The sequence below is a fragment of the Oryctolagus cuniculus genome, chromosome 8, assembly GCF_964237555.1.
Source record: "Oryctolagus cuniculus chromosome 8, mOryCun1.1, whole genome shotgun sequence".
NCBI classification, from domain to species: domain Eukaryota; kingdom Metazoa; phylum Chordata; class Mammalia; order Lagomorpha; family Leporidae; genus Oryctolagus; species Oryctolagus cuniculus.
In genome coordinates, this window is record NC_091439.1 from 81,113,613 (window position 1) to 81,135,735 (window position 22,123).

General features: G+C 39.2%; 1 protein-coding gene across 14 annotated transcripts in view; it reads left to right on the top strand.

The window, feature by feature from the left end:
• Nucleotides 1-22,123, top strand: part of ARHGAP24 (Rho GTPase activating protein 24) — a 518,143-nt gene that overhangs the window by 361,033 nt on the left and 134,987 nt on the right. Inside the window, exon 1 of one of the 14 annotated variants that reach the window (XM_070047903.1) lies at nucleotides 15,153-15,403. The exons of the other annotated variants lie outside the window; for them this stretch is intronic. The gene's annotated coding sequence lies outside the window, so the exon portion shown is untranslated. Of the gene's footprint in view, nucleotides 1-15,152; nucleotides 15,404-22,123 lie in introns of those variants that run through there. 14 annotated transcript variants of the gene reach the window in all.

Here is a 22,123-nt window from a genome sequence, read left to right on the forward strand (position 1 = left end):
AAAATGACTGTTTGAGAACCAAAGGAAAACTAAATAATACTTTTAATCTTTTGATGTACTTATAGTTGACTTAATCAACCAACAAAGCCTTTATTATCAGTTATTTGAATTTTGCAACGTCACAGGCTGTGTAGGAAGGACAATACAAGCACTGTGTGAGCTTGTGAGAATTGTGGGAACACAGAGTGAGTACTCATGGTGAGTACATACAATAGGAACGAGTAAAAGCTCTTGAGTAAACAGATGGGCCTCCATCTGAACCAGATTTGAATGTTAGCTACTTAAGTGCACCTAGGAAAAACAAGGAGATGCATTGTTTTGTTATATCTAAATAAATGTGCAAGGGGTTTGTACTTATAAAACACATATTCTTGAAAAGGAAAAAGTATGGGAATTTGGTAATATTTACATAACATAAGGAAAAGAAAAGTTATACAATTTAGAAGGAAAAAGATGGTACATTAAAATGAGGAATAATTAAAAGGGGATATTGAAAATACTCCAACTGCTCAAATTTTTATGTCTAATGAAAGCATAATAGCATACTTAAGAAAATTCAGAGTCAGCAGAAATAAAGCCAAGAGCCCAAATTCTTAATAAAACATGTTGTCAACTCATGGAATGTACTTGTCTGTCTTAATTAAGTTGAATTCTGTTGTTGCGATCCATAAAATTAAAAGAAAAACAGTAAACTTTAAAACTTCATTTAAAATTGGCCTCCATTTCAGAAGACTTTGGAAGTTAATAAATTTAATTACAATGCAGGGAACATTAAAATTACTCAAAACAAGTGACAACATACAATATGAAAATCATCCATCCTACTCTTGAATTCAGTTAATTTAGAAAGAAAATTGTAACACTCAGCTAGAATATCATCTTTCTACATAGTGACTGCTAAGTTCCTCGGATAATCTCTTTACAGTTTCTTGTTTTCAGAGTCTGTGAAGCTGCTGTAGGAGCTTGAGCAGAAAACACCTTCCTCTAACATTGTCAGGCTTTCTGTGCAGGGAAAGAACAATACTTGTTTAATTTCACAGATGGGTAACTTGGGGCATGCAAAGGATTGATAATTGGCATTGGTATTAGAACCCGTGTTGCATTGGCTGTTCTGCTTCTGTGTTCTAAAATTTGACTACTCTTTAAAAGTATTTAACATCACTTTATCCCCATGGCTGAAAAGATGTGCCCCAGGACCTCTTATCACTTTTTTATAAACAGAAGAAGTATTTGTTTTTGTATCACGATCAGAGTCCAAAAGGTTCACATGAGTGTCCATGTGTACCCTTGATCAGCTTACATACAAAAAATTTAGAAAGTTAATCACTTATTTGATGAACCATAATCAGCAAAAGCAGACAAGAAATGCCTTGGATACTGTCTGCATTTATTCTTTAGATAACTAGCTTACTGCAGCATGCAAAGAGGTTTAAAAGGTTTAGAGATTATGGGTACTGACCTCAAAGCACAGGCCAGTCGTTCAAGCACATTTACTTCTATACAGTTGAGCTCTCCAGGTTAAAAGAAGAGAAAAGCCTTTAGGTATATATGTGTTAAGGATCTCTCTTCTTCTAAAACACTCAAACTTAATACTTTGTATTCCTCCTTCCCTTCGTCCTTCTTTTAGCTTGATGCTTTTATTTTAGATTTTAAATATCCCAAGTTTTTAATGTACAGAACCTTCTTTGTTTTGACCTGTACTCAGCATCTGCACACTGGGCACAAAAGCAGTTAGGATTCATCTTCTGGGACTAAAGGAAGTCCTGCCTCCCCTGAGATGAAGAGATCACTGCCTCCTGTCTGGGCAGGAAAGTGGGGAGAGAGTGGGGCAGAGTCGGATAAATAGTGGCCATATTGACAATGACTGTGCCCATGGTGGCCAGCATTTCTGATCCTCAGGCTTTTTTGACCCATCTGGTTTGTAACCAGGAACATCAACAATCATTGACACATATGAATGTAGATATACTATCACAAAGACTTTCGGTAAACTGAGATTAAATATGATATTTTCAAAGACTATCAGTTTTTTATCTATTTACTTTAGCCAGGAAATTCTGTTCTGCCTACTGACCCCTCCCAAAGCTAAGTAGATTCAGAACACATAATCAGCACTCACAGCCTTTTAACTCACTTTTACCTTATATTTCTAGATCCCTTCAGGTAGGCCTAGGTTGTTTGGAAGGTAGGGCACGTGGCGTGACTGTGCCTCTGCGCGATGTCCCTTTGAGACCACTGTTTCCTGACAGCAATTGGCAGGCCTCCATGATGAACTTCTGTGCTACAAGGGGTTTGTAGGTGGAATAGGAACAATTAGTGGCAGGTGACTCTGTCGGGCACAGGAACTACAAGCAATAGGAGGTACCCCCAAATAATGATCTGAAATACATATTGCAAGTTGAGAACCTTGTGATCCAAAATGCTTGGGACCAGAAGTGTTTAAGATTTTTCCCCTGGATTATAGAATATGTCCATATATATAATGAGATATCTTGGGGATGGGGACCCACATGTAACCACAGAAATTATTTATGTTTCAAATACATACATCCTGGAGGGACTTTTATTCAGTATTTCTAGTGCAGTAGTGTTTTGACTATGATTTGTTGTATGAGGTCAGATGTGAAAGTTTATACCTATGGCATCTTGTTGGTGCTGAAAGTTTCAAATTCAGGAGCATTTGAATTTTGGGTTTTGGGATTGGGGATGCTCCACCTGTGTTACAACTAAGGCGAATCTTGTGCTTTAAACATTAACGGTGTTTCTACTAGAGTACGCATCATATCTGATCCCAACATCTCCCCTGGTTCTGCTTAACAGCCACCTAAAAAAATACTAATAAACCAATTAATGTAAATTCTTTGTATTTCAATAACCAAAAACCTTATAAATATGTAATTCAAGTAATCTTCAAACAAAGTAATCACAACTTCCAAAATTTTCTCTTGTACAAGGGTACTTCAAAAACATTGTGGAAAATGGAATTTAAAGATGTTTATTTTGGTGTAAAAAATTCTGAAATTCCATGTATAGTTTTTTAATAATATGTACTTTCTGTGAGCTTTTTGAAGATACCTAAGTATATTAGACCATAGAGAATGTCTAAGAATTCTATTCCAGTATATTAAAGCCCAGAAAAGAGACCTTTATGTACTCCCTTCTGATGGAATGTTTTAACATCAGCATGCTTTGTGTATTTTGATGATAATTTACATAAAAAACTGGAGGCTGTCCTTTCTCCAGCTGTTGTTCTCTTGTTGAATGAAATTTCGCTTGACTGATAATTCATCAAAACATGCCAATGTGTTAAGAAGAATTATTTTGTAGCCACAAAGAAGTGTCTTTTTCTTCCTAAGATCATGCAAGAACTATGTTTTCCAGTATAGGTTTTACTATTTTTCAGATATAGTGAGGCCAACAGATCAGGAAAGGATTGCCATTGAAAAGTTATTTTGTCACTCTCAGATCCCAAGGGCACAGGGGCCTGCCATGGCATGCAGGGGCCATAAAGAAAAGCACCTGTGTGCATCAGGAAGCAGAGAGACCCCAGGTAAACATGGGCAAGAGCCTTTTGTGGTTTCTGCAGGCAAGAGAAAAAGGGAGGGTGAGTAGGCTCAAGGTGGCCTCCTTTATGTGATATCAGTGGACTCTAGGGTAGACGGGCTGTCCTTAATTGTCTGGCACCTGGACCTGGCATGATTAGAGCAGGGATTATGGCCCTGAGAATGAGAGCCTGACAGAGGAGGAGGCTGTGGCATGGGCTCTGGATCAGCCAGTTTGTATGTGGAAGGCATGCTCACAGGTGACTCAGTTACTATCTCTAGGTATTGGCTGGTTCAGAGGGAAAATTTCTCCAGGATCATTGAGCCATGGGTGGCCAAGCATCAGAAACACAAATATCAGAAAGCATTATTCGTATAGATCAACCCAAACAAGAACAGACTACTTAGTATTATTTCGCCAAGTTCAGTGTCCATCTGATTTGTCCATTGTAGACAACCATCTCTTGAACACAAATGCATTCCATCATTCAGGTACCTCTCTTAGTAAACTCCAAAGAAGTTTTTTCAACTGTTTTGCTTTTGTCTTTGGTTTCAGTACTTTAGACTAACAAAAGAGTTGAAGAGAAATGAATCCTCATTACTTAATGAACTTGGTACCTTTCTTCACCCTATCCAGCTATATATTATTTGGTTCAGACACTAACAGTAAATGTTTTCATATTATATTCTAGCAAAACCCCTGATCAGGGTAGAATCATAAAAGGAATCATCGCCTTTAAGCTTCATTATTCTCTTTTGTGAGAATCATATTTTAGAATGCAATAGTTATTGAATCAATAATTGCTCAGAAAACAGATACGGAAACACATCAACCAAGTTACTGGCAGAATTTTCTAGAGGTCCCCAAAGTTGCTTTTATGCTCTTTTCAGTCTCATTTTTGAAATAAAGAAGTTCAGAAAAGAAGAGTAAAGTAGTTTGACTATTTTCCTCAATTTCCTGTTATTTAAAAGGATATTTAACTAGCTGTGCCTTTATAAGCTAAAAAAAAATATGGCAAGGGATATGCCTAAATTGAGGAACAATGCAGTTTCTAGCTGAACTAGCAAAACTGTCACTCATAATATCTCTTCCTTTCGAGTAAGAAACAATGCACACAGGTAGGAAAAAACTTTTAAACATTGGAATAGGATAATTAGGTTAAAAATTAGAAGATATGAGTGGATGTTAATCCTCTCAAAATAGCATGTAATCGAGTAAGTGAAGATCTCCATAACAGGACTGTTTTCTTTGCATGTCTCATTTTTATTTTTTAAATATTGAAGACAGTTGAGAAAGCCTACATATGCTGTTTCAATGGAAATGGAATTTTTCTTTTTTTACTCTCCCTATTTAGTTTCTTCATCGCAGTTATTGGAATGTCCCACTGGAATTCGGTGTGGAAGAATGTGGAAATAGAAAACAGTAGGGGAAGAAGGAATAAGTCATTAAGAGGCATTGGGCATTGTTACAATTAGATAGCAATTTAGACTAGGAAAAGCTAGATTTAGCCCTTCTACCAAACTAAATTCCAAAAGAGTAGACGGTTTCGACATAAAACGTGAAGTTCTAAGCGTGTTACGGAGTCGCTGTGTTGTGCTTGCTTACACAGAGTGGATGCTGTACCCCTGCTGTCAGGAAGCAGCCACAGCAGGTCTGGAAGCAGCATTCTGCTGCTTGGGTAGGACCTGAGTTGTTGATAGTCCTGACATTTTTTGTAAGAAGGGAGGTATCAAAATGACCTTTTTGTGGTGCTGCCGTCCCCAGCATTCTCTCTCTCAGGCTCCCAAGCTCCTGAGAAGAAGGAGGGCAAAGAAGATACAAATCTGAATTACAAATGTCTTTTTTTAAAAAAAATATATATTTAGTTATATATTTAAAAGAAAGTGACAGAGAGAGTGGGAGAGACAGATCTCCCACCTGCTGGTTCACTCCCCCAAAATGGCTACCAAAGTCAGATCTGGGCCAGGCCAAACTCAGAAGCCAGGAACTCAGTCTGGATCTCCCACATAGGGTGCCAGAGGCCCAAGTACTTGGGCCATCTTCCTCTGCTTTCCCAGGGAGCTTGATCTGAAGTGGAGCAACTGTGAGGCCAGTGGCACATGAATATGGTATGCAAGTGGCAGCTTAACGCATTGCACCACAACAGCCCCCATTTTTTCCTTTTTAATTTCAAAGCTGATGCCTATATTTTATGCTGGAGCCAGAAAAGTATATATAAAAACAAACAAACAAACAAAAAAACTATGGACTGCTTTCTTGCTCTATCTAACCTCTCCTGATTCCTCAATCTGACACTTGACTAGGCCTCATAGTGGCATCACGTCCTCTGTTATCTGCAGGTTTTTGATCTGTGATTTCCCTTGGGTTGAAAGTGGAATTAGATGCAGGCAGCTGTGCGCACTGTCTTCTGGGATGTTATCAGACTAGACTGAATTTATTCCAAAAACTATCACGGGTGTGGGCTTGGTGGGGAGTAGGAGAGCTTCTGTTGCAAAGGTTTTTCTTTAGGGTCTGCGGATTCCTGCTTCTTTCCCACTCCCTATTCCTCTTGTCCATGTCTCCACGCTGGAATTCCTCCCCTCCTGTGACCTCACGTAGCATCTCACACCATCCTCTGACCTGGATGAAAGAAGCGCTTATGTCATTCACGCTTTGTGTCTCAGACTGGCAGGCTGTTTAGAGCAATGTGCAGTGTTCCTAGCAACAGATTAAGGCAAATCTACAGAACTTCAAAAGCCTGCAGGCACTGAAGAATCACAGAGAACCACCAGTTATATTTGGAACTTCTGCTTGTGGATTTGTGTTATTAGCTATGAAGCCCAGAGCAGTTTTTAAACACCTTTTAAAATAATTTTAATAGAAACTTGGAAGGTACAACCAATTTTTTTTAAAGTCATGATGAATTTAGTCAAAGCAATATAAATGAAGACCAAATGTATTCGTGTTAGAATTTTGTAGTAGAACATTTAAAGTTTGCTTTAAATAGAGATGTTTTAGCAAACACTTATGGTATTATCATGATTTTGTGGAGGAGTGAGTTTTTTCTAGATTAAGTGGAAGGATAAGGTTGGGAAAGTTATCAGAGAGAATAAAAACTAAAGGGAGTAAAATATAATAAATCTGATTTTCACAGAATGGAGATCTCCTTATCATCGTGTGTTACCTCCTTCCATGAAACCCAATCCCATATTGTGTAAGAAAATTAAAATACCTCCAACATATGCTATGTGAAGTACAGTATTTTGATTCAGTTTCTCTGTAATAGTCATCTCTTTCCCCTTGGCTTCCTTCAATTGAGACAGAAATCATGAAGAAGAGGTATGTGTATTCATATCACAAACCATGTGGAAAGAGGGAGGGATAAACCAGCATTCTGTAAGCATGCAAAGGAGCGACACACCTGTCAAACTCCAGAGGAGACCTATGAGGTCCACATGATTGCTGGTGGATGACAAAAGGTGACCACGGAGCTCATCCTGGAAAATCCACTGATCCTGAAGAAATATCAAGATGAGATGAGAACTTTAATATAGAGAGAGCCTTGTGGCAGTCGGTGAGGGACACATGTTTATCATCCTTCGCTTTGCAGGGGATTCTGCTTCCTCAGTCATTTCCCATGAAATGTCAAACATGGCAACATTTATATGGAAATCAGAACATGACAACATCTTCCCAACGTTCACAAGGGAGTGGTGCATCCATCTAGTTGGGAATCTTGAGAGTATAAACAACAGGATGAATTATATTCAAAGGAAGTATCATGGCCAAGTATCAGAACCAAGAGTGTCACACCTTTACTTTCATGGATTTTCCAAGCATATTTTTACTCTTTTAAAGTGAAGACAAGGTCTATAATCCCTTATAACTTAAAAAAAATTTAGAAGTGTGTTTGAATCATGTTTGCTGATTTATAGGGACTCATCACTTAGGTAATGAGAGAAATTATCTCATTCTTACCTACACTCTCACGAAGAAATCCATGTGGGTTTGTCTTTCTCTACATGTATTCCTTGCAAACTTAATAGCTCTCATAATGTTATATCCAAAGGAATGCTTTATCTCATTGTAGAAAAATGCTCTGAAAAGAAACTGGTAAGACTGTTAGCAACGTGCACATGATGCAAAGAAATATAATTAAATGGGGAAGCACAGATGAGGACAGTTTTGAATAAATTATGACATTAAATTGAGCAGTATTGGCAATCTGATAGCATGTCATCCTTTTTTAAATTTGTAAAATATCTTTTCTTTATTTTCATTTTATTTGAAAGGCAAAGAGATAAAGTAAGAGAGAAACAGAGACAGATCTTCCAACCACTGATACACTCACAAAATATCTGCAACAGCCAGGGCTGGGCCAAGCTGAAGCCAGGAACCTGGAGATCAATCCAGCGCTCCCTCATGGGTGGAGGGATCCAAGCATATGCGTATATGCTGCATACATCCCAGTGTGTGCATTCTCCGGAAACTGGATCAGAGGCAGAGTATCCAAGGCTCAAACGAGGCTTTCCAATATGGGATGTGGGCTTCCCAAGCAGCAACTTAAGCACTGTGCCAAATGCCCAAGTGATCCTTCTTGAAGCCTGCGATGCCAGTAGGATCAATTCACGCTTTCTCGTGGGCAAACCTCCGACCTTTGTGTTGTTACCTCATCTGTGTATCAGATACTGTCCTCACATCCTTCACATTCTCAACCCATACCACTGAGTTGGGAAAAGTGATAACCATGAGAGACGGGACTGGCTGCTTCATTATAACCCTGCTATTCAGAAGGTGCGTATTGGATTGGCGGCTTCAGAGTCACCTCCGATCTGGTTGGGAAGTGGCACCTCAAGCCCCATCCCAGAACTACTGAGTGAGAACTGGTGTTCCCTGCACCTGCAGGTGATTCATTGCCTCCTCACCAAAGTTTGATCAGATTCTGTTGCTAATCAAGAGGGCGTTAGAGTAGGAAGATATGACTCGACAGCTGAATATATAATTAGCAAATCTTTCAACCAAGTAGTGTACAGTTTAATGCATTTTAAAATTGCTGTACTAAACAACAACAAAAAGAAAGAAAAGATTAAAATCTATAGGACAATAGATAATTTCAAATAACTGGCTCTCGGTGGCTCGCACATGGTTACCTGGAGCTTGCCATTGAGGCTGTGTTGTCTCAGAGCTGTGTGTCCTTTGGAAGTTGTGTATTCTTGGTATACTTAACAGAGAAAAAGGATACTTTAATTTGAATAATTTCTTAATGTGAATTGTTTTTTTCACATTGACACCTTTCAGCTGAAATATTAAGCAAATTGCTTATATTCATCCTGTAAATATCTAGCAAAGGATCTGCCTATGTTATAAGGTACTTGAATAATATATGAATATAAGGCAAATATTAAAATTCTTTTAATCCATAACATGAAAAGGAGTCAAGAGCGTCATATACTTATAAATATTGTTTCAATGGAAGCTATTTCAGTTGTTGTTCTGACTCATAAAGTAGAAGCCCTATTTTCAAATGCCAAGCAAAGGAACAAAAAAGGAGCATTGTATATGTTAGGGATTCTGTAAATGTGTACCCTTAGCAAATATGGGCCATTATTCTAGCACAGCTATTACGTTTTTCAGGTAGTATTGATAGTATTGATATCTGTAGAGGCAGTTCTAGGAACCCAGTTTAGATGACCATTTGTTCTCCTTACTGTAGATTATTCCTCAGGAATGGGCCCAAAAGATGAGCACATGCAATGATAGCTCAAAGTTGTTGTTGTTGCTTTTTCCTGTGCTTAACTTTGCTTGTGCAAGTTGGTTCTTTTCAGCCGCCATCGTCTACTATTTGAGCCAACCTAACTAGTTGAGTCATACAATTTAATCCTGAAATAAGACCTGCCAAGGGGGAAGAAAATTCCCTGAGTAATGGGGAAAAGTCATTTGAGTTTATAATATGGTCTTCTAAGTGATTGAAAACATGTGGGATGTGGTGAACTCTTGCTTCACTTAGTTCTGCCTTTCCTGCCCTGCAGTCCTTGTGCTTCCACAAAAATGCGATTCAGCCGGAAGTTGTGGCTGTAGAGTCTATGTTACAGGAAGACAAGTGGAAAGAAACAAGTTTAAAATAAAAGGGGCAGAATTAGACTTTGTCCTGGAGTCATCTTGGGCAGATACTTATAATAGCAGAGGATGCAAATGTCACTTCCCAAGAGGAGCTCTGAGGTCAGGGTTCTCACGGGGGTGGGGAATTGAAGTGACATGTGATTGTCCACAGTAAACTGTGCTTAGGAGAAGTCTGCTGTCTTAAATTCCAGGATATCAGCAAGTATAAACTGTGGTCCATATTCTGGTTCCATTGAAACTGCCACGATGTGGGCGATCCTGATGATACATTTCCATACATGAGAATTAACCTTCGTAACTGCAAATTAGGAAAATATTGATGATATTTTTGTACCATCATCTCTCAAGCTTTACTCCTGGTTTAGATTTCTAGATAAGCATTGTATTTCTGACCTGTTGGCTCTATGTTAAATAGTAAACACACACTTGGAACATGTACTAACAGCATCAGTTAACTGTTGTGATCATCCCTGTCTGCTGACATTTGAGCTCAAATAATGTCTTAAAAGCATAGTGAACCTGTATGAGTATTGTTGCTATGTGCCAGTCATTCTCTTAAGTGTTCTCATCCCTGAACAATTTAAATTCTCATCTGTCCACAATGCTAACATTGATGAAAGAGGAAATTGTACAGATGAGGAAGTTGTGACATATTGATTTTAAATAAATTGCTGTGTCAACTAATGGCCAAGTCAGAATTCAACTTTGACTCCAGAGCCTGTGAGCATAACCATTGTAGACACTGGCTTTGAAAAAAGACAAGTAGTCATCCCGAATGTGTCTTTGAAATGTCAAAATAACTATCTTAAAATATGCTGTTAAAATCTCCCCTATTGCATAATTATTACTGCAGGTGTTATACTCCTCTCACCTCCTTTTTCTCAGGAATTGTATCCTCTCTTAAGGCACATTTCCTTTTAGATTTAAAGCAAATAAAATGATTTCCCCAGCAGGCTTTGCTAAGCACCTGCTCTGCTTTACTCCCATGGGGGATTCACTTTGGCTGTTTCCTGGTCTTCCTCTCCTTGCTTCTTCCTCTACGTACACTGAGCTCCTCACATGTACTTGTTATCATTTTGGTCTGTAGGCAGCTCCCATAAAAATCATGTCAGTTGTCACAACCAGAGCATTACCATGGAATTTTCATGCACAACTAATAATTTAGATAACATCCTATGTATAACACCTGCTCAATTCCAGCAAGAAGAGGAAACACAATTACAATGACCTAAAAATAATAGCTACTCCCACTGCTGTTGGACAGCATCATGAAACAAGAAAGACTTAAAAATAATTGCACAAGTTATCTTAAACATTATCAACAGTAATTTGTAAATAAGCGTTGCTTAATATAGTCCTTGCTTCAAAGTATCTTTCTCAAAGACTAAAGTGTTAATGCTGATTAGAATTTGAATATCAGAGGATACTTTCTAATGTGCTGTATCCCCACCTTTTTATCAGTAGTATTCATTCAAACTTGAATCCCTGAGAACAGTGTTTTTGTTCACAGTGATTTTTTTTAAAGATTTATTTTTTCATTGGAGAGGCAGAATTACAGAGGGGCACATGGAGGGAGAGAGGGAGGGAGGAAGAAAGAGAGAGAGAAAGTCTTCCACCCACTGTTTCACTCCTCAGATGGCCACAACGGCTGGAGATGTGCCGATCAGAAGCCAGTAACCAGGGACCTCCTCTAGGTCTCCCACACATGTGCGGGGGCCCAAAGACTTGGGCCATCCTCCACTACCCTCCCAGGCGATAGCAGAGAGCTGGATCAGAAGTGGAGCAGCCAGGACTCCAACCAGAGCCCATATAGGATGCCGGCACTGCAGGCGGTGGTTCTACCATCTGTGCCATAGTGCCGGCCCCCACAGTGAATTTCTTTATAACTGCAGATAAAGCATTAAAATTGCATAATTCTAACATTATTGAGAATAAAACAATTTCACTCTGTTGACAAAGCAAATGCAACACTAATGCCTTTAACCAAGCTTAATTTAGATGCTATATGTGCTTTTCAAGCTCAATGACCTGTGTTTGGAGAGAACAGAACAAGACAAAATAGATAAAAACACATAACAGAATAAAGAAGTAGACTTTGACTTAAAAATTATTTATGAAAATTAATTCCAAGTTCACTATTACCCTAGAGAAATGAGGAATCTTTTTTCCTGGGCTGCATTTTAAATTCTGCCTCTAAGTGTCTGTAAATAAAAACTTTGAAGAAGAGGCTTCAGAGTGGTCTGAGAACCATATTGTGCAGGACTGAAGCTGGGCTGTCCCACCTCAGTGTGCTCTGTCTCAGTCCAAATTATTTGCTCTGCAATTTGTATCTCACTCTCAATTGATGTGGATCCAACACCTTGAACATTTAACAGATATAGCTCTAATGGCTTTGGCTCTCTCTATTTTTTTTTTTTTTTTGACAGGCAGAATGGACAGTGAGAGAGAGACAGAGAGAAAGGTCTTCCCTTTCCATTGGTTCACCCCAAAATGGCCACTGTGGCCAGCGCGCTGCAGCTGGCGTGCTGTGATGATCTGAAGCCAGGAGCCAGGTGCCTCGCCTGGTCTCCCATGTGGATGCAGGGCCCAAGCACTTGGGCCATCCTCCACTGCCTTCCCGGGCCACAGCAGAGAGCTGGACTGGAAGAAGAACGACCGGGACAGAATCTGGCGCCCCAACCGGGACTAGAACCTGGGGTGCCGGCGCTGCAGGCAGAGGATTAGCCTATTGAGCCGCGGCGCCGGCCTTGGCTTTCTATATTAAAAAGCCCATGCAATGTGATACTTTAGAGTTAGAGACCCTACCTGTGGTGGACCAGTATTATTGAAATATAGCTTTTATACATCAAAGTTCATTTTATTTAGTTTTGTAACACAGCCCTTAAAATATCTTAAAGCCATCAGTCATGTCACTTGATCAGTAGGGAATCTTTTGTGTTAAAATATCCCATGGTAAAAAGGTAGAGCAGATGGAGCAATATATCAATTATGCAGTCACGTAGTATTGATTAAGCATAATGATTTTAGATTTCCTACTTGATTTTAGCTTCTTCTTTTAAAAAAAACATTTATTTATTTAAAAGGCAAAATGACAAAGAAGAGAAAGAGAGATCTAGGTCTGCTGTTTCACTCTCCAAATGACAACAATAGCCAGGGCTGGGCCAGGCAAAACCCAGGAGCCAGGAACTCCACCCAGATTTTCTGCATGGGTGTCTGGGACCCAAGTAATTGGACCATCATCTACCGCCTTCTGAGGTGCATAAGCAGGAAGCTTGATCAGAAGCAAAGGAGCCAGGACTCAAACCAGCACTCTGATATGAGGTGTGGACATTGCAAGTGGCAGCTTAACCCACTGAGCCCGGATGCCTGTCAACTCTTCTTTTTGGATTTGATTACTACAGACCATATAAATAGAGACATTAAAGTACCCACCTTACGACCTAGCAAAGAAACTGATAGATTGTTTTTTATTTACCTCAATGCCATTCTTGACCTAATATTATTTTTAAATGAATGAAGAATAATTGTTCAGTAGACTCTTTCCATTCAGTTGAACCTGTTTCCATAAATCCAATAGAGTACACCTGTTAAAACCATATGGCATCTCATGATGAAAATCACTTTACTAAACTGTGATTATAGAAGAATAGAATGAAGAATAAGGAAGGTGTGTGGCAATTCATTTGAACATCTATATATTTTAGCATTTTCTGGCACATAATCTGTGGTCAAAGACCATAGAACATAGGAGCAGTCTCCAACAGCTGGTATTCCTCGTAGTTCACTAAAGGGAGACCAAGAACATCACCATCTGCTGCAACAGAGAAATCCTTCCGGTTGGAGTGGATTGGGTTAGGTCTCTATTAATACAGCTCTAGGGAAGAGTGAGGCTTTTGCCAGCTTTTGTGAAGTACCAGAGGGCTTGCTGACCTGATTAGGATCGATCCATGCCGAAGGATGCGGATTCTTGTTTCTGTCAACTGCACTTACACTTTCTTTTATATTTACTTTCCGTTTACTTCTGGAAACTTCCATGTCAAATTGCTTTCATGTCATATTGTTAGGTGATAAAGCTGAAAGTCGTGATTCTGAGTCAAGTTGAGATCTCAAGGGTGGTGATTGTAATTCTATGGGAAGTGTTCAGAGGAGTTTTCTTTCCTCTACAGAAGCTGCATAGCATAATGTGTAAGAGTCCAGATTTGGGAGCCAGACAGCAAACTTCCAGTTGCAGCTCCATTCTTTCCTGGGGCCTTGGATGAGTCATTTACCTTCCCCAATTTCCTCATCTACGGAATGGAAACCATAGAACTTACCTCACAGAATAATAGTGAAAATTATTTAGAATAGTTCTTGGTTTATATGAAGCCCATATATGTATTAGAGATGATTAGAGTATTATCACTGTCATTTAACAAAGGAGTTTCACTATTTCTCTCCTCATTTATTTTTGTTTGTTTTACTAGAATCTTTCTTCAAATGTAATTGGACAAAGAGGTCCAGAATACGTACAGTAGGTAAAATTCACTTTTGCCTGGCTGGAATGGTGGTGACAATCCCTTCCTCTTGCTTTATTCAAGAGTCCCCCTACATAGAACACAGAGAACACATTTCATCCAGCCGTGTTATACAAGTCTAGGCATCAGCCAGATGCTTATTGGTAGTCTATAAAATTGAAAGCAAGAAGTGTTGTAACTTAAAGTGACAGTTCTAAGAAATGATATCATTCTCCCTGTGTGCAGACATGGTTCTAAGCATCACAAAGCCCTGCCTTCTTGGCCCTTCCCTGTTAGATACAAGAGACCAAAAGGAGCACAAGTGTGTCTTTCAAACTGTTGAATAGTTGAACTACAATGAAAAGGTATTGCCCGTTGAACTTGTATCACATATAAAGCCTGGATAGTAAATGCTGCGCGAAAACGATGCATGCATTTTGAAAGTCTTTGCAGCAGAACAAGTTTACCTTTTAATCCCATCTCCAAGAACTTTTTGGAGCATTCGTGTATGTGCCATCCTTGAGTGAGACAAAGGGAGATGCAGAGATACCCTTTAAGAAGAAATATCGAGGCTTCTCTTGTGAAATAAATGTTCAGTGTTGAGTTCTGTGCCTTCAGCCAGAGCCCTCAGTTGAATGCTGTGGAAGGTGGATGGGAGTTTAAGGCCTGTGTTCACTTTCCATGAGAATCAAGCTCTCTCATTTCTGCAAGTTTAGAGGACAGGCTCTGAGTCAGAGAGTCTGAATTCAAATTCTGACACTGCCACTTTCTCCCCAGGTGATGCTGGACAGTTTACTTAGCCTGTGCTTGTCAGTGACCTCATCTGCAAATTGGACAGAGTAATGTTATATGCATCACAAGACTGTGGCAAGGACTAAACAACATAGAATATTTTTATTGTTGTTGTTATGAGACAATAAATAGAATCCTCCTGGTCTGTGAAATGTACAAAACACTAAAGGACTACTGCTTTCCCTCAATCTGGCCTCATAAAACAAACAGCAATAAAGAACACCGCTCAATTATTCCATGGTCATGAATTCAGCCCATTGAGAGAACTGGCAGGGTGCATTTGCAACACGTCAGCTGTGGCAAAAATTAGTCAACACTGTTTGTAGAACTCCTGTGATGTCTGGATTACCAGCTGTCTGAAAAAGGAGAACATAGCTTCCTTTTTTTGTTTAACATGGTCTGCCAGCCAGCTGGCATTAGGGGACGAGGAAGGAAGCTCTTGCTGATTGAACGATAGCCTGTGCCGAGCATGCCATGTAAGTTGACTCATTCGATCCTCCCAACTTGATGGTGAGGTTAGGTATTGTTACCCCTGATGGACACATAGGGGAATGAGGCTTCGTGAGGTCAAATAACCTAGCCAGGAAGCCACATATAGTAAGTGAGATTCTGACTCCAAGGTCAGGCGGCCATACGGTTGTGAGCTATTTTTTGTGAGCTATTTTTAATGCAACAGATATTCATAATTGACCACTTTGGGGTAGCAATCAAAACTAAAAAATTAACAGTAAGAAATGATGACATTTTACATTAAGATATTTAAAGATGTGTTTCAGCAAATGTTTGTTTATAAATGACCTCTTTTTTCCCCCATCAATAATTTACTCAACAACTCCTTATATCTTTCATTTCTACTTTTGTCCTATCCCTTTGTAATTTTTCATTTCTCTTCCTCTATTAAGGCAATAATGTAGAGGAAAATTGTGGAAGGGAAGAATATAATGCAACTAAGACATGTTAAACCTATGAAAACAGTTGTAAGTGCTTAAGATCTGAAGTATTCTAGACTTCTTTTCTTGTAAGTGTCAATAAGGATTGAACTCAGAGAAAGTGGTTAATTTTACGTTGTTTGTATATTATTTGTAGGATTTGTGAGATACTCTTAGGATTTAGGATTGCCTTTAAGGCTTTTAAAAGATTGGGTTGATGGTACAGTGATATATTCTATTTAGTTTAAAAATTCCATTTAAATGCTACATCATTAGTCCAATGGTTCTTCTGTTGTCTTTGTGTGTCTAGTAACATAAAAATAGATTAATAGAAGACCTGCATTCTAGTTCTAAGTTCTTTTATTTTCTGATTTACAGATAAAAATCAAAAATAAGAAGGTAACCACATACTAAGTGGTAGGGCTAATATCCAAACTCAAGATGAAACTAATATTAGAGAAATCATGATTTTTAAAAATGAGAAAATATGATAAAATATGAGAAATCTCATGATAAAAAGTTTATAATAAGTTTTTAATTTTGAACTTCAAGTCTTTTAAGTCACCCACTCCAGATCTAAAGGCCAACTTTAGTTTCTAACCATTCTCTGAAGAAAAGTCACTTTCCTTAGCTAATAAGATAATAAAATTTAAAGCAAAGAACACATTTCGCTATTAATTCCAAATATAGGATTAACATGAACTTAGCAATTAATGTGAAATAAAATAAGAAGTAAAATAGTTTATACACCTGGCTCCTGGCTTCGGATTGGCATAGTTCCGGCCGTAGTGGCCATTTTGGGGGTGAACCAATGGAAAGAAGACCTTTCTCTCTGTCTCTCTCCCTCTCACTGTCTATAACTCTACCTGTCAAATAAAAAATAAATAAATAAATAAATAAATATTTTATTCTGTAGAGTTAACAGTGAGACATTGAATGTAACATGGGAGATATTACATTGTTGTGGAATTGAAAAATAAGCAGTTGTTCTTCAAATGAAATGCAATTGTTAGAGTGAAAAACAATTGTTTAACATTTTTTGTTGTTCTCAAAGTGGATAGAGGTGTGCAGGGGGGCTGTTTATAGCCATTGTCTATATTCCCACTGAAGTAGGGTATTTTTTTGTTAAACTTTTTATTATGTGAAGTATTAAGCCTTTTTAAAAAAGATTTATTTACTTTTTTTGAAAGACAGAGTTACACAGAGAGGAGAGGCAGAGAGAGACAGAGAGAGGCCTTTATCTGCTGGTTTACTCCCCAATTGGCTGCAATGGCTGGAGTTGTGCCAATTTGAAGCCAGGAGCCAGGAGCTTCTTCAGGGTCTCCCACGTGGGTGCAGAGGCCCAAGGACTTGGGCCATCTTCTACTGCTTTTCCAGGCCATAGCAGAGAGCGGGATCAGAAATGGTGCAGCTGGGACTCGCACCTGCACCCATATGGGATACCGGCACTGGAGGCAGCTGCTTTACCAGCTATGCCACAGTGCCAGCCGCAATAAGCCTTTTTTTTTTTTTTTTTAATTTGACAGGTATAGTTAGACAGTGAGAGAGAGACAGAGAGAAAGATCTTCCTTCTGTTGGTTCACTCCCAAATGGCTGCTACAGCCGACGCTGTGTGGCTCCAAAGCCAGGAGCCAGGTGCTTCCTCCTGGTTTCCCATGTGGGTGCAGGGGCCCAAGCACTTGGGCCATCCTCCACTGCCCTCCCGGGTCACAGCAGAGAGCTGGACTGGAAGAGGAGCAATCAGGACTAGAATGGGCGCCCATATGGGATGTCAGCGCCGCAAGCAGAGGATTAACCAAGTGAGCCACAGTGCCAGCCCCTTCCATAAGCCTTTTTATAGTAATGTAAATTTGAAATATATTATCTCAAAAACTAAAATAGAGAAAGGAAGAAGGATAGAAGGCAGAAAGAGGGAGGGAGGAAGGGAATATCATTATGTCCTTAGAATTGTATCTACAAACTACATTGAATCTGTTAAAAACTAATCAAAAATTAAAATGCAAATTTTTTAAAATATGAGAAAACTGAGGGTGATGGAGATTAAACAGTTTGCAACAAGTCACATAGCTGATAAGAGCAGAGTTCCACGGTAACTTAGATCTTCTTACTCCCAAACTATAGATAAATCGATGCAATGAATTAGTGTAGATCTGTGTACATATTTTGGAGTTCACATAGAGGTTATGTATTTGCTTCCCCAGGATTTTTCTTTGCTTTGTGTACTCCCTCAAATGTCAGTACAAGTTTTGCTTGCATACATTTAGACACAGCAGTGCTCCTAGTTAGAAACCTACTTCACTCAGGAGGAAGTAATCACACAATTGCATAAGGGAAGTTAACAATAAATTCTGAATGATGGCATTCAGAAAAACCAGGTACAAGAGTGGAAGGTACGGTTGGTGGGTATGGGGAGACTACACTCGGATTCAATTTTATGTGAATATCAAGAAATTCAAAGACATTTGAAAAGCTTATTTAGCTACTAAGAGAATATAAAGATTTATTGGTGATTGTTAGTTTTAAGTTAAAGATGTGATTTTTATCTTTCTGTTTATTATTTCATTTTTTAATGGGGTTTTAGTGACACCACTAAAAATGCAGAAGAAAAAAAGCCACCTTCCCACAGATAACTTGCCTTCACCCTCTGCTCTGATTTCAATGCCATCAGGGACTTGGAAACTCAGTTTCACCTTCATATGTCAGGATTTCTGATTAATGGTGCTTTTGTTGAGAGATACTACTTTAATATCTGTTGCAACTGCTGAAAATTAAGTCAAACAGCTCAACATAAATCACCTACTATTGATCACTGGGCTTAGAAGAGTGTTTTTCTGCAGTCAACACTTAAAGTTCCTATTGGGATAATTACAAAATGATCAATTAATTCCCACATAATGGTAACGGGGTTATTCTCCGACATCCTATGTGGTTATTAACCAGCTTTCACTCTACTCTGTTATCTTGGCTTAAAGATAATTTGTCAGGATTCCAATACTGTTTTCATCACCATGCCATAGTTATCTAAGAAAAATTGATTTCTAGCCTTTTAATTAGGAAAAGCAATAAAGAAACAGATTTGCACAGTTTGTTTTCTGAAAAATACTTAAACAGTAGGTTATCCCTCAGTCATGAGAGTACCTTTAGAACAGTTCATTATTTATGTTCCAAGGTGAGCTATAGAGCAAGACTTACCTTATCTTGCTGCCAGCTTTTAGCTCAACTTCCTGCTAAGTCTGGAATATAATTTATCTAAAAAATTATAAATTGCTGCCTGCTGAGAGACACTGGGTGCCATCCAGGTCTAGAAACAAAAGGGAGAAATCTTGAAGACCTAGAGCCTTTTAGACTATGATGGGGCTTTCTGGACATCAGCTTTCTACAAACCTTTCTGGAGTGCATGCCAAAAAACACAAAAGTAAATTTTTGTGACAATATAATGTTTCAGCATCTAGATTTTACTATTCACTTGATGACATGCGGTGGTTTTCTAATAAGGTTTAAAGTGTTACCTGATTTTTTTTTTAGCCACTAGGAAATGTACTTGATTCATTTTTTTTCGTTCACCTATCAAATATATGTTGATTTATATTTTGTGACAGGTGCTACTCTGAGTCCTGAGAATATAGCACTGAAGTAAACTGATAAAGTCCACGTGTGCCATGCTGGACACAGCAGATAGCAATGTACAGGTTTATTTGCATAAATTATGCTTAATAAAATGAATGTAAAATAGGCAGCAAGGGCCATAACGATAGGTATTGCTGAGTCAAGGAGACAAAAGGAGTGGCAGACTGCTTTAAAACACAGTGGTCAGAACAGACTGGTCCAGGAGAACTTTGAGCAAAGGCCCTCTAATTGGTAAGCTTTCTAGACAGAGGAAACCATGATTGCAAAGGCTGGGTGGGCACCTACACCTGACCTGTGTATGGTACTATAGAATACCACTTGGCTGGAACAGAGTAAGAAGTTGGGGGGAAGGGACCAGGTCAGCGATGTGGGCGTGCCAGTATGAGTAGCCCTCACTGACTCAGGGAAGATCATCTGTCCACAGCATTAGTGATTAGGGGGGTCAGGATGTGGTGGTATTTGGAGGTTAACCCTGCAGACACAGAATTCCCTATCATTCAAATTGCGAGTTGGGCAATTTCGTGTGTGTCTGTGCTACACGAACACTCACGCTAGGGAGTTCGGTATGTGTCAGAGGATCACCCAGCTGGTAAATGGGAGTGCTGGTCATTGAATCTGTGTCCCCTACCCTTTCTCCCCATCTCAGCATAGCACCTCCACAGGCAGGCACATCAACTATTTCTGTGCCCAAAGTCAGAAATATGTGGGCTGACAAATGAAATATCATTCATTTGTAAATTTGTTCACCTGAGACACAAAGTAGCTAAATTGTATGTTTGTGTTTCTGTTTCAAAAGTGTATGTGTTAATGCTGCCAGGGTTTGGCACTGTGTATGTCCCAGATTGGAGCGACTGGGTTCAAGTCTTGGCTCCAGACCTGATTCCAGCTTCCTGCTAATAAACACCCTGGGAAGTAACAGTGCTGGTTCCAGTACTTGGGTTTCTGCTACTCACGTGGGAGATGTGATTGAGTTTCCACTTCCTAGTTTCAGTTCGGCTCTGACCTGGCCATTGTGGCATTTGTGGAATAAATCAGGAAGTCGAATATTTTCTATCTCCCTCTCAGCCTCTCAACTAGATAAAACAAGTAAATAAGTAACATTATGTGTGTTACAGGGGAAAGAATTATGTGGAGTAATAATTGCCACAGAAACCCCTCAAAAGGAATAGAAGTTTCAGAGGCAATATGTAATAATTAGCAATTTAAATGTACATGACAAATAGCATTTCGAAATACAGAATTGAGAAATTAGAAAAGCAATTTCTTTTAGTGGGCTGAAGATTTGTAGTCAATACATGAGCTCCAGGACATTCTTAAATGGGGGATTGTTGCATTGTTAGCTGCTATAAATGCCCAGAAAAAAAAAATAAGGAGCAAAATTATAAAGGGAGAAAATCGTCAGCTTGTTTAGTGAAAACTGTTGTTTCTTTTTTCCCACTTTCCCTTTCCCTTCCTTTGCCACCTTATTTATAAATTGAAGGTGCAATAAACTACCTCTAAATCTTGAAGCTTTTTCTAGAAAGTTGTAAGATTTCATAATTCCATCCCTTTATCACATTTCTCTCTTTTCCTTTTGCCTGGAAAGCCCAGAAGCCTCTTAGCTTAGTGACTGTGTGTCCATCCTCGGGCAAGAGCCAATGTGGAGCTGGTGTTCATTGTGAGCCCTGGAAAACTGCCACTTACAAGGAAATTTTCAGGGATGATTTCACGATGTAGGAACTAGACACTCAACCATTGCTGCCTGCACCTAACAGGCAGGCTTTCCTGAGAAAACAACAGCACTTGGTAACCTTAAGGTTTTGAAGTTGCCCAAAAGACAAGGTGTTGCTTATGGAACTTTGATACTGTTTTTCAAGGGCCCAGCTCTATGTTAAGTTCCCTTTGTTCTTATAGAAGTATTAACAGAGTGGCCAGATGCCATCTATTCTGTGTGGCTGGCAGTCACAACCACACCCATCACTCCAGCAGATGCAGCCATTACTTACTTTTAGTGGAGAGCTTGTCCTGAAAAATAGTTTTCTATGCACTGTCTCCCTTAATGGCAACAATACTCTGTGTATTGGGGTGTATATGTGTGAATATGAGGTGAGAGACCCTGAGCCAAGGGCAAGCTAAAATCATAAGATTCCTTTCCCAACATTTCTTTGCCTAAGCCACATAAAGCCTAAATCTGAAATGCTGGATCCAAACACAAGAGAGGTACAAAGAGAAGAGTGGAGAACTGAGAGAGAGCAAACACAGGAACAACATGTCTTGGCTAAATTTCAGTGTCATAGTCTCTGAGTGAAGAACTCAAGAGTCCAGTGATGTTTGCATTCTCTTTAGAAAAGCAGGACGCTGAGTTCTTCATTCGCTCCACCTGGCTGTGGAGTTGGCTTCTGAATGTGACGTGCAGTCACTCCTATAAAAACGCATTTTGAATGTATTGTAAGCATTCCAATGGATGTGATTGGGCTGTTATGAATATCAGGCACATTCATGGAGAGACTCAGTAATGTGCTAAAGCTGTGTGTTCAACATGAGAAACTGGCAAATCATTTTCCAAATCAGTTGCAGCATTTTAAATCCCCACCAGCACATATTTAGAATTCCAGATGCTTCTGATCACTGCCAACACTTGATATTATCAGTCTTTCTTTT